The sequence below is a fragment of the Poecilia latipinna genome, unplaced genomic scaffold, assembly GCF_001443285.1.
Source record: "Poecilia latipinna isolate Pla-1442-1.1 unplaced genomic scaffold, P_latipinna-1.0 Scaffold1009, whole genome shotgun sequence".
Classification (NCBI taxonomy): Eukaryota; Metazoa; Chordata; class Actinopteri; order Cyprinodontiformes; family Poeciliidae; genus Poecilia; species Poecilia latipinna.
This window is the reverse complement of record NW_015113625.1, coordinates 275,008-277,171: the sequence shown is the minus strand read 5'-3', so window position 1 is coordinate 277,171 and position 2,164 is coordinate 275,008.

Genomic DNA, 2,164 nt, shown 5'->3' with positions numbered 1-2,164 from the left:
AAAACGTGGCTTTATGCACCAATACACCTGAAAAACATGAATATTATGAAGAAGTTCAGTAAGTTTATGTCACTTATTTCAGAAAGTAAAACTTATACACATACATATAAAGTCAAAAAGCAAAACTCCAGGTATAACAACATACCTGTTAGAATGTTACTGTAACATTCTAACAGGACGTAAAGCTAAAAAAGCCAGTTTCACACGACGCTGCCTCTTCAACCGAAAGGTACAAAAAGCTGGATGATGTTCCTGCAGCAAACTCCCCTGACCTTTAACCCCACAGAAACTCCCCTGACCTTTAACCCCACAGAAACTCCCCCACGTTCTCAATAATTGAGTTTTATGATATAAAATGCTGAGTCTGTCAATAATTTTATATTTAATTTCGACCAGTTTATATTTGTTTGCTTATTAAACCATAGAAGAAGAACAGCTGCAACAAATGAACAAATGTTTCTACCTTTTCATTATGACTTTTAAAACTCCCAGAAAACCTTTAGTTGTCGTTGTTTATTAGAATGATTTAAAGTGGGTCGGACGGGCCTTGACCCTCGACCTCTTCATTAGCGTCAACATGTCGACTGTCACCAAACTGAAAACTGTGACGGAAACCTCTGAGTTTCTGTCTGGGAACAGAAAAGTGCTAAAGCAGTTTTACTTTCCTGTGAAGTTTGAACATCTGCTGAGGAAGAGGAAGAGGAGGAAGAATGGAGCAGAAACAGGAAACTGAGATTCTGCACAGCTTGATTTAACAAGCAGCTGCTTCTGACTGCAGCTTTAGTTCATAAAAAACTTCTGGAACAAAAACACAAAATAATCTGCAGGTTAACTTGTTCACAGGCTCAAATACTCATTTATCACGTTCAGCTGATAAATGATGAACCTTATATTTTTACTCATCTGTTCAAATATAAGATATATAAGTTCACAGCTGTTCTGCTGATGGGTTTATTAGTTATAGTTTTTGTTTTTTATTTTGGTTAATTTATAAGAGCAGAATTAAAAAAGGTTGAAGTATTGTGATCATTGATTGGGTGATCAATACTCAACAGAAAATACTATTTTAAAATTATTCAGTAATTGTAATTTGCTGATGTAAACATCAGTTTGAAACACTAAAAATAGATTCATAATCACAAAAACAAAAATGTTACATCTATAATTTCAGCATGTTTTAGTTTTCTAAATGCTCATCATCATTCCAGTTGGTTCTTGTCACTTTTGGGGAAATAAAACATCAAACTTGTTTACTGTAAGTTAGTGTTTATTAATGGATGTTATGTTCTAATAGTTATGTCATGGTTGGGGTTTTGGTGAGGTGAGGGAAGACGCAGGCAGGCCAGGATGAAGTGAAGATGATGATGAATTTAATGGTAAATGTCCACAGGACAGAACAACGGGGAGCACAAAGAGCAGGACGGCACAGGGAAACTGGCTGGTTAGACACGACGAGGATCCGACAAGAGACAAAGACAACAGGTTGGGACTAAATACACTGGGAGGGTAATCAAAGAAACGAGACACAGCTGGGATTAATCAACAGGAAGACAGAGACTCACAGGGGAACAGACTAATAAACACAGAAAAACCTCAAAATAAATACGCAGAAAACACAGATCACAAGTTAGAATAATGTAGCATTCTGCATTTTTAGTTTATTTCTGCTGTAGGATTGAAATCAACTCATAGAAAATATTTTTTATTTCGAGACCAAAAGTAGTCCATATCATTTAGAAAACAAAATAACATTTTAAAAATTCTAATGGAAGCTAATTACAAATGATGCTAACGATAACATAGAGTAGCTTAGGAACAATAAAGCAAATTGATATGTTGGTTTGGGGGCCCAAATAAAAATCAGCTCAGGGCCCCATAAAGGCTTGGAGCGGCCCTGGAAGGAGCGCTACTCTTACCTGAGTCCAGCTTTTGGGTATTTCTCCCGCCTCTGATAATAACCTTGTTTTGGAAATCATAACGTGATGATTCCAGCTGCTGGGTTCTGATTGGATGCTGGATTAATGCGCAGTGTGACAGGAGGGGGGTAAATGGGGGGTAAGTGGGGTAATCAGGAACATTTCTGCCCCCAGGACGTCATTCAGTTCAAGAATCAGCGCTGCTGACCCCTGGATGACCACAGGAGGGCCTCCTCTCTGCCTCCAGT